A 20111-nucleotide genomic window follows, 5' to 3' on the forward strand; every position below is an offset into this window, starting at 1 on the left:
GTAATACAGATTTCTCACTTGTTTGATTAGAGTCATATCAACGCATTTTATATTATATATGACAATTTTGAAGGATGTATTTTTCCCTAATTTCTTTTTCAGTCTGTTTATTCTTTGAATAGAGGTAGGGTACTGATTTGTTTGAGCTAATTTTATATACAGCCACTCTGCTGAAGTTATTCCTTAGGTTTAAGAGTTCTCTGGTGGAATTTTGGGGGTTACTGAAGTATAATATTATATCATCTCCAAATAGTGATATTTTGACTTCTTATTTTTTAATTTGTGTTGCTTTGTCCTCCTTTTGTTGTCTGATTTCTCTAGCTAGGAAGTCAAGCACTATATTGAACATGTAGGGAGAGAGGATTTCAGTGGGATTGCTTCAAATTTCTCTCCATTTACTTTGATGTGGGCTACTCGTTTGCTGTATATTGCTTTTACTATGTTAAAGCAAGGGCCTTGAATTCCTGATCTTTCTAAGACTTTAGCATGAAGGTGTGTTTATTTCGTCAAAGGCTTTTTTAGCAACTACTGTGATGATCATGTGTTTTTTCCCTTTGAGTTTGTTTACTTAGTGGATTATATTGATGGATTTCCATATATTGAACCATCTCTACATCCCTGGAATGAAGCCCACTTGATCATGATAAATGATCGTATGATTTGTTCTTGAATTTTGTTTGCAAGAACTTTATTGTGTATCTTGATATTGATATCCATGAGGGAAATTGTTTGAAATTCTCTTTTTTTTGGTTGGGTCTTTGTGTGGTTAAGTATAAGCATAATTTTAGCTTCATAGAATGAATAATGTGGTGTTCCTTCTGTTTCTATTTTGTGGAATAGTTTAAAGTATATTGGTATTAGTTCTTTTTTGATGGTTTGGGAGAATTCTGAACTAAACCCATCTGGTCCTGGTTTGTTTTGGGGGGGGTGTTGGGAGATGTTTTATGAATGCTTCTATTTCTTTAGGGCTTACAGGATTGTTTAGATGATTTGCTGATATTGATTTAAATTTTGTACCAGGTATTTGGCTAGAAAACTGTCCATTTCATCAAGGTTTTCCAGTTTTGTAAAACTAGAGAATAGGGTTTTGTTGTAGGATCTGTTGATTTTTTTTTTTTTTAATTTGGCTTCTCTCTATGCCCTCTGGTTAGACTGGTAAAAACATTTTATCTATCTTGTTGATTTTTTCAAAGAACCAGCTTTATGTTTTGTTGATTCTTTGTATAGTCTTTTGTTTTTCTTTTGTTGATTTCATCCCTGAGTTTCATTATTTCCTGCCATCTAATCCTCTTGGGTGTTTTTGCTTCTTTTTGTTCTATAGCTTCTGTTGTGCTGTCAAGCTGCTAGTGTGTGCTCTCTCCATTTTCTTTCTGGAAGCACACAGAGATATGAGTTTTCCGTTTAGCAATTCTTTCATTGTGTCCCATAACTTTGGGTATTTTGTGCCTTCATTTTCACTAAATTCTAAAAAGTCTCTCTTTGTTTCTTCCTTGACCAAGTTATCATTGAGTAAAGCATTGTTCACCTTCCAGGTGTATGTGAGCTTTTTGTTGTTTTTACTGTTATTGAAGATCAACTTTAGTCCTTGATGATCTGATAGGATTCATGGGAATATTTCAACCTTCTTGTATCTGTTGAGGCATGTTTTGTGACTAATTATATGTTCAGTTTTGGAGAAGGTACCATGAGGTGCTGAGAAGAAGTTATATTCTTTTGTTTTAGGATGAAATGGTCAATAGATGTCTGTTAAATCCATTTGGTTCACAACCTCTGTGAGTTTCCTTGTATCTCTATTTAGTTTCTGCTTCCATGATCTGGCCATTGCTGAGAGTGGGGTGTTGAAGTCTCCCAATATTATTATATGAACTGAAATGTGTGCTTTGAGTTTTAGTGAAGTTTCTCTTATGAAGGTTGCTGCCCTTCCATTTGCAGAATAGATGTTCAGAATTGAGAGTTCATCTTGGTAGATTTTTCCTTTGTTGGGTTTGAATTGTACTTCCTTTTTTTTTTTGATAAGTTTTGTTTAAAATCCATTTTATTCTATATTAGAATGCCTACTCCAGCTTGTTTCCTGGGACCATTTGCTTGGATATTTTTTCCCAGTCTTTTACTCTGAGGTTATTTGCTTTTGTCACAGAGGTGCACGTCCTATGTGCATCAAAATGCTAGTTCTGTTTACCTATTCATTGTTTGTCTATGTCTTTTAATTGGGTAATTGAATACATTTGATATTTAGAGATATTAAGGAAAATGATTGTTGCTTACTGTTATTTTTGTCATTAGAGGTAGAGTTAAGTTTGTGTGACTGTCTGTTTTTGGTTTTTTTGAAAGATTACTTTCTTTGTTTTTCTAAGGTATAGTTTCCTTCTTTGTGTTGAAGTTTTCTATCAACATTTGTTGGGCTGAATTTGTGGAAAGATAATGTGTAAATTTAATATTGTCAGGAATATCTTGATTTTTCTATCTATGGTAATTTAGAGTTTTGCTTGTTATAGTATTCTGGACTGGCATTTGTGTTCTTTTAGGATCTACAAGACATTCTTATTTATTTATTTATTTATTTATTTATTTATTTATTTATTTATTTAATTCATGTGAGTACACTGTTGCTGTCTTCAGACAAACCATTAGACAGCATCAAATCCAATTACAAATGGTTGTAAGCCACCATGTGGATGCTGGGAATTGAACTCAGGACCTCTGGAAGAGCAATCAGTGCTCTTAACCACTGAGCCATTTCTCCAGCCCTACATTCTTTATTATGCAGGAATTGAATATGTAATACCTTTATTTAAAAAAATTATACTAATATGGGGTATTATAGTGCTCAGTTTTTATATATTTAAACATTTTCACTTTCTACAAATAAATTCAGTTAGGTTTTAATATATGATCAGGCCCTATTCAGTTTCCAAATATCATACTGAAGATAATCTTATACAAAAATCCATATAAACCATCCTGTTGCTAGTCTTCCTTTTAGAAACCATTTCAGGTTTGGTCTCAACCTTGTCTTAAAAAATGAAGAAAGTTTGCTAGGTATTGCTTAAATGGCATGTAACTTTTCTGGACTCAATGATTGTGTAGATTTGGTGTTTATATATTATGCCATATCCAATTACTTTATAAATCATATTTATATTCCATAACTTCTCCTTGCCCTATGACCTAGGTAGACTCTGAGTTTCTAGGAAGAAGTCATTCAATACCCTCTGCTTATTTACCTTAGTTCTCATTTTCATTAGGAAAACTTTGATTTTTTTTTATGTATTCTATATCTTTTTCTGAGTCAATGTAGTTCTTGCCAAGTTTGATGACTTTATTAATGACAAATTATTACTGCATTAATTTTTTTCTTATTTTTTAATCATTGAATTCATTTGTTCTACTCAATTCTGCATTGCCTTCTTTATTCTACTTGTCTTTTTTCTAAAGCCTTTATCTTGATCAGATTCCCTGGACTGTCAAGTTGTATACTTATATTGAAGTCAAGCTTGAGGTTTATGCCCATGTATTTCATCGAATTTGGAAAAATGAAAGAAAGTTATATTTAGTATATTTTAAAAGACTTTATGTTATGCACATTGTGCTTTTTTCTCTTGGACCATGCTTCACATTTCCCTTTATTAAATTATTGTACTGTATTTCATTCTCTAATTTTTCTTGTATTATCTGCTATTTATTTATATGATTGATCTACCAGAGCCTCTGCATCTTTATTCCTAAGATCGATATTATGAATTTTTTACTACTTCTTCATATTTGCATGTTTCTAGATGTATGTTGCTCATGTCTTCTATTATTTTTAGGGCTTCAGGGAACTTGGCTTACTTACTTGTTATTAGATCTGCTATCTGTCTCTTGAGCATAGTCTGGTTTTAACTTTAACTGTTTTTTTATTTTATTTTAATGGACTATAGTACTCTGAGTTTTTTTTTTTACATCTATTACTACTTTTTAAATTTGTTTTCCCTTTTTTTCTGAACCTGAGCATTTAAATATGGTAATTTTGCAATTCTGAAATTAAAATCAACTTCTTTTTGCACTGTGTTTTAAAGTTCAGTATTATGTGCCTTCTTTAAACAGGCAAGTAAAAATGAAGCAATATAAAATCAGTTCAAACCTACTGTCTGCCCTGTTTGAAGATTTTCTGTTTTTTACCAATTTATGTTTTCTGTGATTATTGATATTTTCAACATCTCTTTCTCATATAAAGATAATATAATTGTTGAGTTAGGAAAGGTCACACAACTTAATCTTCTGACAGACACTTGATTTAAGGATGGAACATGCAAAAGTGCAGAAATATAGAGACGTTTTTACAGAAGACTTAAAAATAAAGTTTCTCTTTAAAGAAATATCAGAAATCAAGGGACAGATATTTAAACATTGAAAATAGTTTCTTTCTCAGCACTGGCTGCAGCATAGGCTGCATATAAGCGATTCTAGTAGTGCATGAATGTCTACTTGTCATAGGGCTAATGGTTTTGCAATCATTATTTTGACTGTAGTAGGAATTTTTAAATGAATCAAATGAAATTTACCTTTCAACACTTTGCTGCAAGTTGTACACTATCAACAAACTTGAAATTTCTAAAACCATTTTGTGATCAGCTTTTTCACTTACAATTATTTGTCCATTGGGTAAGCGATGTTGGGATTACAGATTTGTAGCATTCCCATTTCTGCTACTTTTGTAGAACCAAAGCCATTGATTTTAATTTTTGTACGTGCTCCAAAAAAAAAAAAAAAGAAAAGAAAAAGAGAAAGAGAAAGAAAACCCAGCAACAACAACAAAAAAATAAACCAACCGTAATTTGCTTTCTATGGTTGTAATAAGAGAAAAATATCAAAGCATCATGGTAAAGGGTTAACTTTACATGAAGAGAAGTTATGGTAGGAACTCATGTTAGAAATCCAGAGGCAGGAACTAAAGTCAAGGCTGTGGAAGAGTGCTGTTTATTAACCTGACTTGGTCTCCATGGCTTGCTCAGTTGCTTCCTGGTAACAACTGTCCAGGGATAGCACTGCCCACATTGAGGTAGGTTCTTGTACATTAATCATTATTCAAGAGAATGTACAGAGAATTACATAGAGGCCAAACCCGAGCTGATTTTTTTTCAATTGAGTTTACTTTACCTAGAAGACACTAGCTTGTCATGAATTGACAAAAATGAGTGAACTGGTACAATCCCCAAATCAATATCTAAATTATATTATTATATAAGCTTCTTATCCCTGAATATTAACACTTATGAAGAATATTGGCATTGGGTCTTAAGTATGCTACATCACTTGTGAAAACTGAGCTCAGGCAGGCTTACAAATAATAAGAAATCCCTTCTGCAACCTTCCACTTCACCGGTACTATCTAGACCTACCTGTATCTTTTGGTAGATAGGGAATCATAATAGTATATTGGTGTATAGAACTAGACAGTATTTCCATGTAATGAAAAACTGAAAGGGTTATCTGAATTTAAATCTATCTTTTGAAAAGAAACCATGTTTTCTGATAAGGATGACCAGCCGAGGATAAGTACTAAAATGAACAAGCAGAAAAACTAATTCTGATTAATGGAGTTTGGACTTGTATACCTGAAATCCCTGCAGTACTTTGTCTTAATCACTGTTCTATTGCTTTAAAGAAACATTATGACTAGGACCACACTTATGAAAGAAAGCATTGAGTTGGAAGGCTCGCTTACAATTTCACAGCATGAGATGAAGATAGCAGGATGAGAAGCATGACAGTTTTCAGATAAGCACTGGAGCAGTGATTGAGAGCAACATCCTGATCTATAGCCAGGAGCATGTGGAGACATAGCTGAGAAGGAAGTTTTCAAATCTCAAGAGCCACCCCCAGTGACATACTTCCTTCAACAAGGTCATACCTACTAATCCTTCTAATCCTTTCAAAGTGCCATTTTCTAGTAATTAAACATTACAACAAGGAAGTTTTGAGGGCCTTTATTCTTCAAACTACCACAGAGTTGTTCTCACATTCCTGTTAATGAGCTAGCTACCTTTTATTTCTAATAGAGAAAATATAAAGTTCCTGTTCCCTCTTATTTTCTCGTCCTTCCTCAGTGTCTACACTAAGCAAGAGTGTAAGTTTTAGTCTTTAACTCCAATCAGTTGTCTTTGAGCATATTCTTTGTCTATTTTTAAATTATTTATTGAGAAAACTAAGTATCTGATAAAAAGGAGCAGACTGGCATGTAATGAATTTCAATGTAATTACACTCTTTAATTCTTTCACATAGCTGTTTATCTCATTGATTTGGAGACCCTTACCCTTAGAAGTATGTAAAAGTATCAAATGTTCTTTCTTCTATGGGCCTGCAATTTTAATTTCTTCATATGCATGTTTCTGCATTACTAAAGTGTATTTCACTTGAAATCTATTCTATGAAATCTCTAGAGTGGATCTGAAACAATTTTTATGACTTAGCATATTATGTTAATATTTTACTGCAGTGGTCATTACTAATATTAACACTCAAACATCAAAAAAATTAAACTATACTTGATATAATTGTTTAAATTCTGAGATATATATTTCTAAATTCACACACACAGACACACACACACACACATATATATATATATATATATATATTATACATATATATGAATAAATCTATTTGTTACCAAGACTTCAAAAATGTTGAATAGCATTGAAACATCAAACAGTCCTTAAGGTGGCAGAGGCAGTGAGCTGATAAAGACACAAAGAGTTATTGATGGTGATCAGATCAGCTATAAAAATCGAGTGTTGAGATGCTAGTAGCATTTGGAACAGAGTTGTAGGCTTGCCTGTTTCATCTGTAAGCCTGACTAAGAAAAGCCTATGCTGAACAGGGTGAACAGCATATCTCAGAAGTAAGATACAGAATAGATCTAGATAAATAACTCAGTAAAGAGACAAAGAGGAATTTTAGTGGGATCTACCAATCTATGTGAATAATGGTTTGAAGGCCTGGGGACAGTCAGGAGTTCCTTCCCTGTGGTTATGTTCATACCCAAGCTGAATGGTGAGACAACAAGCCAGTGTGGCCAATGGCACAACAATTGCCTGCACAGTGTTGGCTGGCTACCTTTCTTCTAATGGAGTCTGCACCTGGTTCTTTTTCCTTTATCACTATAGGTGTTAAGTTAGTTCTCAGATCTTCTCTTCCTTATGTGCTTGTTTTATTTTTAAAAGATTTATTTTATTTTTAATTGTGTGTGGGGGTTAGGGTTTGGTATGTTCACATCAGTACCAAATGAGAGGGACAAGGGTTGAACTGCTCTGTGCAGATGTTGAAATGAAAACTCAGTTCCAAGTTCTCTGCATGGAGCTGGACATTACCTCTTTTATGATTTTAATATACTTATGTGCTTCAATACTCCCAATATACTTAACATGTTCATCTGGTGATATCTTCTTATCTTTAGGCATAAGTCTGAGTTCCTCATGTTTGGCACTGGAGACAAATGACAACATGATTCAGAATCAGCATGCCTCTGCATTTGCAATACAACTGCAGCCAAATTCTGCTTCATGTAATGCAGATGCTGGAAGCCTTAAGCTTTACACAGTTTTACACAATACATAGTCATTTAGAGTAGGGCCAGCCTGGTCACTGCAGGACTAAAGTTGATTAAGACAGGGTTCCTTCCCCAGTGACACTGAAACCTGAAATTCCTAGGTAACAATTGGAAGCCTTGTGTACCATTTAACTCACAAACTATCATACCCTGATCATCTCATTACTCTAAACAGTAATTATTCATTCATTTTACATTGAATAATATATTTCAGTCCACTGCTATATCAGATTTTAAAAGAAACATAATTTTCAGGAAACTCATTGAAAATTAGTTGTTTGTTTCTATCATTCAGCTAATAATAGAGTAGAAAAATGAGGATAATAACAAAAAAGATAAAGTTAAATATAATTTAATTGAAGTACATTTTGATAAAGAAACATAAAATACATGTGCAGGTGACATTTATCATCCACTTTATTTCAGATACTGATCAGCACATGGAAATTTGAAATTCTCCACGTGTCAACAGTCCATAAAAGGTTTCAAAGACATCTACAGTGTTTCTTCAGATTTTTCCATATCATTTCAATTCTGCTCATGTATACCCCAGAGTCGGAGGTTATGCCATTTGGTACACCTGGTAAACAGTATGTTTTCATGTGGACCTCAAGTGAGTGAAACAAATCATTTTGCTTTGCCAAGTTTCCTATTGAGCTGTGTGCTAAGATTGTTTGAAAATAATGCCATTTACCCAGTCACTCTTTGCTGAGCATTAAAATTACTCCACACTTTCTATCCTTGCCTTCTTTTTTTGTTCTTCTGTCCTTTGTCATAAGTGTTATATTTGGCATTCATCCACTAAATGCCCTCCCCAATACAACTTCTTCGCCCCTTCTGTTGTTTCTTTTGTTGTTACTTCCCTATCATATTTTATTCCACTTGTAAAGTATTTTCTAAAAAATGGGAGAATTATTGAAATTTATGGCTCTTTTCTTATTTTAAAAATGCTGTGCTATGTATGACAAGATTATTCTTCTGTTATGAGGCATAATCATCTCTTCCTTAGGTACTTGTTGCTCTATAAGTTACTTCTTAATGAAGGAAATCTTTCTCCCTTGTATATGACAACTTGATAATTCCTTAGTACCCACAAGCCTATACGTTCCTATCTGCTTAATTAGAGCAAAATACACCAAAATTACCAAGGTCATAATGATGACTCTTCTTACACTAGTTCATTACTTGTTAGTAAAAGCAGATGTTGGAAAAAATGAATTGCCTAATATTTTCTGAATTGAGTCAAGTAAATCTAGAAACCATTCTTCAAGTAGATGCTACATTACTATTTGTATGTTAATAAAGAATATATATATATATATATATATATATATATATATATATATATATATATATATATATATATCTTATGGCCTCTTTTCCCTTAATCTTCAAGACATGTAGCAAGCATTGAACACCGTAACTGTATTCATTGGCATTGAAGTTAGAAACTACTGTTTGAAATTTAATACCTGTTGGAACTAAATTATAGTATAGCACTTTTTTCATATGTGTAGTGGTTGTGGTCCACCAAAGGCCTGGTTGATCAAGAAGGATTACAGTGAGGAAAATGGTCACTCTTGTATGAGAACTTGAAAAAGAATTGCAAAGTTGTACTATGAGTCTATGTTCTCTTGCCTTATTTTCTTTGATCTCCCATTTTTTGGCAGCATGTGGAAAATGAATGCACAGTCTGTTCTCCCAAGGCTTATTTTGTATTTCTTTATTATGGCCAGTCACAGCCGCTGAGCAAGAAAAGTGTCACTTTAAGAAGAAAATCTTCTTAACCTTGAAGGTTTGAGCTATGTGTGAGATGTTCTATTTGATTCCCTCTGAGATCTATTTGTAGATTTATGCTCTCAAAAATATTTTATACACTGCCATCTGACTCATCTCTTGTTTCAAAAATATCTACAAATATCATCTGTCATTTTTATGAGAAACAAAAATATTGATCATGGTTTTTCAAGAACAAAATGGATAACTCACATCATTCAAAATACTGGGTGTTCTTTAACTGATCTAAGACATAGGTTGCTGGAGGCATTGTTGTTTCTAGCCCAAAGCAGATTCCACTGTAGGCAGCTGTGCTACTGATTGTATATATTGGAGTTCAAAAGATTGTATTTACTCATTGATATTCTGCAACATGTCTCAAATAATGAAAGAAATGGTGAATATGCATAATATTAAATTTCTATCAGTTGGAAAGAAAGGGTTAAAGTTTTAAATGCAAAAATCTGTAATAACACTAAGCTTGCTTTGAGCCTCTGTTCTCTCAAATCCTATTGCTAAGGGAGATAAAATAATGAAAAATACTTGGCTAAACTGCTGGCAAAACTCTTATTGTTTGTACCACACTTGGAAAAGGCTCCTGGGACTAGCATTGGGATCCTTGCTATTGATTGGCTGGTTAAATAGGGGACTATTAGCTTCAGACAGGCTAGATTGATTACACAGCAGCAGCAGGAGCTAAGACTTAGAGCTGAGTGAGCATCAGGGAGAGAGACAGAGAGAGAGGGGGAGAGAGAGAGAGAGAGAGAGAGAGAGAGAGAGAGAGAGAGAGAGAGAGAGAGAGAGAGAGAGAGAATTGCTCTGTTGCTGCTGGTGCCGGATAATCCTGCTTCCCAGCTGCCTCAGTCAACAACTTACTGACTGCTTTTTCTTTTACAAAAGGATGTCAGCTCTGAGAGCCAGCGAGAAATAACAGACTTCACCTTGGAATAGCTCAACACACTCGTGCAGCATTAAAGCAGATTTCAAGAGAAAACAAAAATCAAGCCCTAACCCAGCACCTCTTCATTTCTACATTGCAAAGAGAACAGTTGCATGCTCCAGGTAAGGAAATTATTACCATTTTTTCCATGTGCTTCCTTTTAGACAGCCACAGTATGATGCATAGTAGCTAAGCTTGCTTTGAAAACTGAATTTGCAGTAGAGCATCAGAGTCAAATCTGTAAAGTAAAATGGCATATGTTTTAATGAATATATTTCCAGGTTTTCCACAAGTGCATGCACTTTTTGATAAAATCATCACATGTTTATGCAGTGCACTCTCCACATATACACAAGAATTCAGCCAAATCCTTCTTTAAAATCGTAAGGACATTCTTGTGCCAGGATTAAAACATGTTCAGTAATATTCTTTTTTTGCTGTTAAGTAACTTCTATAACATAATGAGAAAGACTGCTACTGACTGAACCGTAAGTTTCAATTTGATGCAGATAGAGAAGCTACTATCTGTTTTTCATTTGGTAATTCTCTCTGAAATCTATCTTCTTAGTTCAGCTTTAACTTTTCAGAGTAAGCAAGCTATGTCCCAACGATGTGACATTAGACTGCCCTATTATTATGGCTATTTATGTTGTGTTTGTTCTTGAAAGAGTCCTGTACAAGGGAAGGAAATTTGAATCCTGAGAAGCTTAGACATTCTGGACTCGCTGCTCAGCTGCAGTCCTATCCATTAATATTTAAAGTGTCAGAGATGGTTTGTGCAGGCAAAGGGCCTGTGAAAACATGCGGTCTTTCCAATATGAAATGTTCTTCTGGGAGCAGGGTTTTACAAGTTGAATTCTCAAGAAATTGTTGGAATGGAACAGGCATAATGGCTGGAGCAATGCAGTCTGAGAGAGATGACTGACCTTAGGGTGTGGGTCAAAATATTAACTGCAAAGAGATAACAGAGGGATGAAAGGGGTTCATTTCTTGCTTGTGGGAAGTAAAATGATTTGTGATATTAATGTGTAAGGGTGTTTACTCTCAGATCAATGAGCAGCTAACATACGGTAAGAGTTTTTCTGTCCTTTGGAGTGAGGTTCCCTAGCTTGATCCTTTTATCAGAGAATATACCACTATATGTTATGGGATCAAAACTTTTTAGTATGCTATTCCATTTTTAAAATAGTTATAAGATTTCTGAGCCTCTTGGGAATAAAATTTTTGAAGTGAAGAACGTCACATAGTCTGACTGTAATATTTGTGCTTTTTAATCACAATTTAGATTTATTTTAAAAATCACATATGCAAAACATATTTCTTCATTATCTTTTCCCATTTTCACATTGTCTTTCAGTTATACATTTAGATGCTTGGGTAGTGCTATTGATCAGGACAATACCACAAGAGAATAATAATAATGGGAATAGAAATTACATAAAATATAGGTTGGCAGAGCTACGTAACTCTATCACTCTATCTCTCTATCTCTAACTCTATATTTATATCGTGTTGCTATGGGATATTGTTAGTAATTTGAAATTGAGTCACTTAATAAAAATGTATGTTTTCTTTTGAATATTATGATTGAGAATCTATTACCAAACGGGAACTGAAGTCTTGCTAGCACATACTATTATTGATGCAATAGGGTTATCTTTAGCAGAATCTTAGTGCTTGTTTTTAAATTTGCTATATCCATTACTGCTGTCATCAACCTGTGTCAATTAGGCTTTCTGGGGAGTACATCAAAAATTGTCAGTAGTATTATTTCATCTTATGTGAATTATTTGATTTATCTTCTAAAAAGACATAACTTAGTTACAACTAAATGATTTATACGTTTTAACAATACCGTATGTTTATCTAAACTTAATTTTCTCACAACAATGTACAAATCTGACTTTATAGTACAGTTTTCCTACTTCTTTATTGATTATGTTGTATGATTCTATAAAAGAGACTAATTTTCAATTGCATTATATCTTTTCCTGTGCTCATTTAAATTGTAATATGAGTATAAATAAATATTTATAGTATGTTTCTATAAGAACCACATTCTTCTCTTAAAAACTTTTTGAAATAGTATCTTTACCCCTGTACCTTCCATGTGTGCACATGTTCTTCCAGCACTTTCAATATTACTTTTATTTTTCAATTATATCTTACAAATTTGCAATTTCTATTAGAATATTTGATGTCCCATGAAGTTATCAGGAAATAGTTAATTATTGGAACAAGAGAGTTCTTATTAATTCAGCACTTCAATTTCCAGTTATTTAATTAGCATGCCCCCCACTCCTGCATTCTCTATTTTTTTTTCTCTGCAAACAAGAACAAGGGAGACTAGTGTCCTGGCAGTGAGACACCTAGAGGGTCATTTGGAGCCTGAGGTGGGCAGTTTACTCAATCAGTTTATCTGCATTTTCTCTTCTCTCTTTGCGTTTGTGAGAGATGTCGAGTTGACCTTTTATTCACCTTCTCATTAACTCCCAGAGTATCAGATGTCTCTCCTGATTACCTATTTTAACCACGCTGAAAGAAAAATTGAGAAAGCATGTTTGCCACTATTTCTGTAGCTCTCTGAACCATTAGGGGGCTCTTTCTCCCCGTGTTATAATCCGTGAAGCACAACAAGGTGATGCTGCCTTCTCCCTGCATTTGTTCTGTTTGGAAGGCATAAATACTGCTTCAGACATTTTTCTAGTGCCACCCCCCCAAAAAAAAAAACAGAAACTTTTACAGTCTGTAAAAAGTCTATTTCCAAAGCCAAATAAACATATGCTCTGCTTCTCATTCTTTGAATTTGTTAATGTATATAAATATTTAACTTTTAATAGCTACAGTTATTTAGTGAAATTTAAAGTTTGCATGCTAAGGGGGACCATCACAAAGAATCTAACAAACTTATTTTGGCATTATTCTCAAATAATTGTGTTCAAGACAATGATTCTCACTGATGTTGCTTTTCAAGTATTGTACTCTCAGAAAAAGCAAACAGAATCAAGCTAAGAGAGAGGATTAGCTATTGTTTATATTAAAAAACAGTACAGGAGAACAGAAAGTAAAATGATAGAATTAGTGTCAATCTGCATGCAGGGAGTGCATTTTAAATTCTGAAGCATGTTTTTCCCCCTTTTTTGACTATGAACTCTCATAGGAATAAACAAGACGTAATATAAAAGCTGATTATAGGACAAAAGTGGTCCTGGTGCCCATATCACTTTCAGACACAGTTTTGAAATGCACTATGACCTTTCTTTCATGCAGGCAACCTGCTTTTTCCTTCTGTCTTGCACCCTGAAGATGACAACGTAGTGTTAAACTTGTTCGTATATTCAACAACACTACATAAGACAAATACACGCAATCTATTTGGGGATTGATGCAAGGCTTATATTAGTGATCTGTATACTCATATATACTAAAAGGGATGAACATTAGAACCACCTAATATGTTACAAGACATCTTAAATATAGATCAGATATTGTCAAGGTTTGGGTCGTTATTCCTTTGACAAACTCCCATCTCTAAAAATTATACATAATGATTCACAACAGTAGCAAAATTACAGTAATGTAACAACAAACATAATTTTGTGGTTGGGTCTCACCACATGAGGAACTGTCTTAAGTGTATTAAAAGTTGCAGCACTAGGAAGATTGATAATCACTGAATTAGATATTATCAAAATAAAAACAATATATTGTTATTTATTGACAGAGTTATGAATGACTCCTATGCTATGTTGTTTCTCCTTCTGAAAATTCATTGTCAAAAGGTATGAAGAAGGTTTTGATAACTTTACATTTCTTTCCACAACATAATCTGCTATATTAAATAAACACAGGATTGAAGATAAGAGTTAAACTCAAATATAATCCCATGAATAAAAGTACAAAATTTGCATTCAAATTTGTATGTAGGTCAATTTTTGCCTATAACAAAAAGATTAATATATTCATGTATTCGTGCTTTCAATTCAATTGTAAATAAGTGAAAATATGGCTGAAGTATAGTATTAGTATGTCTTCAGTCACCTACTATGGAAATAATAAAACTTTTCAAAATGTGTGTTTGTGTGTGTGTGTGTGTGTGTTTGTGTGTGTGCATCTGTGAAGTTATGTGTGTCTGTGTCTGTCTTTGACTGTGTGTGTGGGGGAGAGAGAAAGAGAGGGAGAGGGAGAGAGAGACAGAGACAGAGAGAGAGAGACAGAGAGAGAGAGAGAGAGAATATGAACATGTGTGTCTTGATGTGTGCACAGCGTATGCTTACATGGGTATTCATATGTGATGAATGTATACATGGGAAATGTAAGGAGAGTGTCAGCTGATTTGGTCTATCATTCTCCATCTTGTTCTCTTAATAGGAACTCTTGCATTGAACCTTGACCTGAGCTAGTAGCCTGTAAGCACCAGTGTTCAACTTGTTTTGAATCCTATCCCTAGGTCTGGACAGGCAAGCTTGAACAACTGTACCTGGCAATTTTTAAACTTAATTTTATCCTTTCTCTTATTCAATTTATATCCTGCTCACTGCCCCCATCACAGTTATCCCCTCCTACAATCCTTCTGCCACCTGCTACCTTTTGGACTCTCAGATTCTAAACTACTACCAAAGAATATACACTGGCTGGACCTAGGACTCCCCAGTCATATGAAGTAGATGTGTAGCTTGGTCTTCGTATGGTTCTTGAACTACAGGAAAGAAAGATGCTATTACTAAAGCAGTTGCCTCTACTTGGGATATCTAGCATTTTAAATAGATGTTGGGGATTTAATCTCATGTTACATGCTGTGCAACATATCCTTTTATCTTCTCAGCTAGCCTTCTAGTTTGCAGAGTAGGAATGTGGGTGACATTCTATAATAGAATAGTATCAGAAATAAAAACATAGTAAGAAGGTTGTGCCTTACTAAGTGAAATGCAATAACTGAGAATGATAACACTGCATGAGCAGAGGTGTTTGTATTTTACTGTTGCACTTTTAAATGAACTGATTTGTATGTACTATGAGATTATCTTTCATTTTGTCACTTTAAATTTTATTTTTGATGTATTCATAAGAATTGTTTCAGTGTGTCATATTAGTGCCATCACCGTGGGTAACTGAAGAGGACATTGGATCACCATGAGCTACAGTTAGGGATGGTTAAGAACCATCAAGTGTGTGGTGAGAATCAAATCCAGCCTCTGTATTAGGAGCCAGTTTTACCCCTGAGCAATCTCTCCATCTTGAGATTTGATTTATATCGTTTTTTTTAATTTCCACAAATGTTATTTCTGTGTTCAATATTTACTTTCACTTTAACACAAAGACGGGTATATCTGCGATCAACTTTTGTCATTTTATATGAAACTTTGTCAATGACCTTAGATGTATACATGAGGTTCCTCTGGTAAGTGTTTTCGTCTCATTTGAATTCTTCCTTCAGTCTTGCAAGTTAATATTTGAATACTATTCTTCACAATATGAAATATGAATGAGAGGATTTGGGCACAGAGTTTCTTAGACTAATAGAAGATAATGAATTTGAGTATGATACTCTTTTTAGTAATCACAATCTGGTTAAGGTACATTTAAGTGTTATCACATGATTTTCAAATGTATCAGTGCAAACCATAGGAAGAAAGTTCCAATTCTCACTTTTGTAAATATATTTTTATTGGATATTTTTATTTATATTTGAAATGTAATTCTCTTTCCTAGTTTCCCATCCATAAGGCCCCTATCCCATTCCTTTCCCTTTCCGCTATAAGGGTATTAACCGCCTTTCCTGCCTCCCCTCCCTGACATTCTGCTATAATGAGGCGTCCAGCCTTGGTAAGACCAAGGGCTTTTTCTCCTATTGTTGCCCAACAAGGCCATCCTCTGCTACCTATGCAGTAGGAGCCATGGGTCTGTCCATGAGTAGTCTTTGGGTAGTGGTTTAGTCCCTGGAAGCTCTGGTTGGTTCGTATTGTTAAAGTTGAGATTGTCCAGAAGTAAATGGTAGTATGTAATAGGTTTCTTGGTTTCAGCATGTCAGATGCACTTCAGGAATATTTTACATATACTTGCTGCTTTAGTAAAAGGTAAATTTTAGAATGCCTTTTAGGTGGAAAGAGGAATAAGAGTATGTGTCAGGGCCTAGTACTACCTAGTGTATGCTGCATGGTCGGTGGCTCACTGAAAGATCTCAGGGGTGTGGCAGTTTTAGTTGAACTGCTCCTCTTTCTGTGGGGTAGCCCTCCCTTCAAATTCATCCAGGCTTTCCCCAATTAAACCACAGGGGTGCCCGAAGTCAGTCCACTGTTTGTTTTGTAAGTATGTGCTTCTGTCTCAGTCAGCTGTTCGTTGGGGCTCTTCAAGGGCAGCCATGCTAGGCTCCTGTCTATAAGCATGCCATAGCATCAGTAATAGTGTCAGGTCTTAAAGCTTCCCCTTGAGCGGGATCCCAAGTTGGGCCTGTTACTGTACCTCCTTTCTCTTAGGCTGTTCTCCATTTTTGCCCCTGCAGCATTTTAGACAGAAACCATTCTTGCTCAGTTTTTAACAGTGGAATGGCAACCTCATCCCTCACTTGATGTCCTGTCTTTCTACTAGAGGTAGACTCTACAAGTTCCCTCTCCCCAAGTGTCCTCTCCCCACTGAAGAGTATTTCACGTAAGGTCCCTCCCTTTGAGTTTTGAGAGTCTCTCACCACCCAGGTTTCTGGTACATTTTAGAGGGTACCCAAACCTCCTACCTCCCAAGTTTGACTCTTTCCGTTTTTTTCTGCTGATCCTCAGGGCTTCACTCCTATTACCCCCAGTACCTGATCATGGTCCCTTTTTCTACTGCTACTCCCCTCTTGCATCCATGTCTCTACCTTTCTCTGTCCCCAACTCCATGATTGCTTTCTTCTCCCTCCCAAGTGGGACTGAGGCATCATGACTTGGACCCTTCAGCTTATTAACCTTGAGTTCTGTGGACCATATCCTGGGTATTCTGTCCTTTTTTGAGTAATATCCACATTTTAATGAGTACATACCACGCTTGTCCTTGTAGGTCTGTGTTACCTCACTTTGCATGATATTTTCTAGTTCTATTCATTTGCCTGCAAAAACTTATAATGGCCTTGTTTTTAATAGATGAAGAGTATTCCATTTTGAAAATGTACCAAGTTTTCAGTATCCATTCTTCTTTTGTGAGACATCTGATTTGTTTCCAGCTTCTGGCTATCACAAACAAGACTGCTAGGAACACAGTATGGCATGGTGGTGCATCTTTTGGGTATATGCCGAAGAGTGGTATACCTGGGTCTTCAGGTAGGTCTATTCCAAATTTCTTGAAGAAACACCAGATTGATTTCCAGAGTCGTTGTACAAGTTTGCAATACCATCAGCAATGGAGAAGTGTTCCTTTTTGTCCACATTCCTGCCAACATGTGCTGTCACTTGAGTTTTTGATCTTAGCCATTCAGACTGGTGTAAAGTGCAATCTCAGGGTCATTCTGATTTGCACTTCCCTGATGATTAAGGACTTTGAACATTTCTTTAAGTGCTTCTCAATCATTTGAGATTCCTCTGTTATTAATTCCCTGTGTTTTTTCTATATCCCATATTTTGATTGGGTTGTTTGGTTTTTTTGGAGGTTAGATTCTTGAGTTCTTTGTGTATTTTGAATATTAGCCTTCTATGGGATATGAGGTTATTGAAGTCTTGTTTCCCAATCTGTAGGTGGATGATTTGTCTTATTGATTATATCCAGTGCTTTACAGAAGCTTTGCAGTCTCATGAGGTCCCTATTATTAGTTCTTGATCTTGGAGCCTGAGTGTCTGGATTCATGTTTAGGACATTTTACCTTCATGCCAACACATACACAGCAGAGGACTGACATGTCTGGTCTCAGTGAGAGCAGATGCACTTAAAAGTCTATAGACTTAAGCCCAGGAACTGGCGAAGCCTGGCAGAATGAGTTAGTGGTGGTAGAGGGGGAAAGGGGAGACACAGCATCCTCTTGAAGATATGGGAGGTGGAATGGGATGAGGAACTTTTGAGAGAGGATAATGGTTGTACTATAAAAAGATTTAAAGATACTTAATAATAATAAAAAAGTACTTATTGCTTTTCAGAAGACCCAGGTTTCTACATAGTGGTTCACAATTGTAGCCAACTACAGTTTAGGGCATTTGACATCCTGCCCTGGTCTGGCCTTTTCTAGCTTTCATGTGTTGTACATACATACATACATACATACATACATACATACATACATACATGAGGCAAAACATTCAGATATATCTATATCTGTCTATCTTTATATATATATATATATATATATATATATATATATATATATATATATATATATTGTGTGTGTCTAAAACTAACATTTAATAAGATAGTCAGAGGGTATAATGGTTGTTATACTGGTTGGTTTTGTGTCAACTTGACACAAGCTAGAGTCATCAAAGTGAAAAGATCCTCAGTTGAGTAAATGCCTCTATAAGATCCATCTGTAAGGGAATTTCTCAATTAGTGATCAGTGGATGGTGCCATCTCTCAGCTAGTGTCCTGAGCTCTATAAGAAACCTGTGTGAACAAGCCAGTAAGCAGTATTCCTCCCTGGCTTCTGCATTAGCTCTTGCCTCCAAGTTCCTGTCCTGTTTGAGTTCCTGTCTTGAGTTACTATGGTGATGAACAGAAAAGTGGAAGTGCAAGCTTAATAAACCCTTTCCTTCCCCCACCCCAGCCTTCCAAAGAGGAAAGAGAGAAGGAGGAGGAGGAAGAGAGAGAGAGAGAGAGAGAGAGAGAGAGAGAGAGAGAGAGAGAGAGAGAAGACTAAATAATAGTATTTTCTAATGTTCTCTTATCCTCACTTTATATCACTATTTATACTGATTTTCTGTTATGAACATCTTGTCTGGTGTGGCCAATACTCTAAGTGACAGCTCAAGAAATGCACCCAAGCAATTGGACCATTATGTTTTTTATATTCTTTCGGTTTTCTTAAGATATGTCCTTCACATCATGTGTTTGATAGGCTTTATCCACTCACAGTGTCAGGTATCTGCCAAAATAATATTTCATGCATACTTTTTATTGCCTTTTGCTGTCCTTAGCCTGACATGTCTATGCTTACACAGTTCTTCCTGAAGTAATTCTGCCATTTTATTATTTTGTTCATAGCTTCACCTTTAATAGACTTTCATATTGTTATAACCCATGTAAGCCAGTAAGTGTAATGTTCTTTGAATGGCTCTTTTCATAGAGTAATATGAATTTCAAATTGTTTATATTGTTCCATTGTTTGATAGCTTATTTCTTTTTTAGTGCCAAATAATATACTACTAAATGTTTGGAACAGTTTTTCTCCTCATCCATGCAGTTACTAAAATGTGACCAGCTCTTCATAATCTGGAGAATCATCAGTCAAGGTTCTATGAGCTTTTTTTGGACAGCATTTGTTTGTTTGTAAGTTTTAGCTAATAAAGGGAAATTTTTATGATTATGATTGCCTGTGTGTTTTCCTCAGGTTTACTACCATAAGAAACTATAACCTTGTCCTTAAAGTTTGTGCTATAGTTAGATTTCCAAAAGTAAATAATGAAAGCTATTCCTCCACATATTTATGAGATTTTAGTATTTCTAGATAATCATATTATTAAAAATTACTTTAATTTTTGATATTATAATATAGTTATTTGTTATCTCAGTCTCAGTTAAAATCCTTCAATATATACCTCCTGGCTCACTTTCAAATTCACAGTTTAATAGATGTGTCTAGTTACATTTAACATATACTTCTGATTATTTATAGCAATTCATTTATTGCT

General features: G+C 34.9%; 1 protein-coding gene across 5 annotated transcripts in view; it reads left to right on the top strand.

Annotated features, from left to right (window-relative positions):
- The first annotated feature begins 10046 nt into the window (after window positions 1-10046).
- Cdh18 (cadherin 18) overlaps window positions 10047-20111 on the top strand; it is a 1022663-nt gene continuing 1012598 nt past the window's right edge. For 4 of the 5 annotated variants that reach the window (XM_087621794.1, XM_087621802.1, XM_087621796.1 and 1 more), the window contains exons 1-2: window positions 10047-10081; window positions 10269-10430. The gene's annotated coding sequence lies outside the window, so the exon portion shown is untranslated. Of the gene's footprint in view, window positions 10082-10167; window positions 10431-20111 lie in introns of those variants that run through there. The other variant, XM_087621813.1, reaches the window with a different exon arrangement.

Source organism: Rattus norvegicus, chromosome 2 (assembly GCF_021556685.1).
Source record: "Rattus norvegicus strain SHRSP/BbbUtx chromosome 2, alternate assembly SHRSP_T2T, whole genome shotgun sequence".
Classification (NCBI taxonomy): Eukaryota; Metazoa; Chordata; class Mammalia; order Rodentia; family Muridae; genus Rattus; species Rattus norvegicus.